Genomic DNA, 289 nt, shown 5'->3' with positions numbered 1-289 from the left:
CCTGGAGCAGCCACAAAAACACATCCCAGATTTTCCCATGCTGCAGGGCGATTGCTGCAGTACTTTGGTCTTGTGCACAAAGAGTTGGAGGAGACGCAGCAGTGACGGTAAATGTTTAACCTGTCTCCTTGGCCAGAGAGAGTTTTCTTGCCTTTCACCACGGGTTCACCGCCGTAGAGAGCGCAGATTTGGTTTTTAAAGCAAAATAAATTGTTTCAGTTTAGCAAACCTGAGAGCTAATGCAGCCGTGAGTAGCTACAGGCTGGGGGACTCCCCCGGGTCCCCCGGC

The 289-nt window shown here is 51.6% G+C and overlaps 1 protein-coding gene across 1 annotated transcript in view; it reads left to right on the top strand.

Moving 5' to 3' along the window:
• The window catches only part of LOC104275166 (plexin-A2), a 25,261-nt gene that overhangs the window by 21,247 nt on the left and 3,725 nt on the right, over positions 1-289 (top strand). The gene's annotated exons all lie outside the window — the stretch shown is intronic.

Source organism: Apaloderma vittatum, unplaced genomic scaffold (genome assembly GCF_000703405.1).
Source record: "Apaloderma vittatum isolate BGI_N311 unplaced genomic scaffold, ASM70340v1 scaffold28896, whole genome shotgun sequence".
Lineage (NCBI taxonomy): Eukaryota > Metazoa > Chordata > Aves > Trogoniformes > Trogonidae > Apaloderma > Apaloderma vittatum.
The sequence above is the reverse complement of the archived record's forward strand: the minus strand, read 5'-3'. Positions and strand labels throughout refer to the sequence as shown.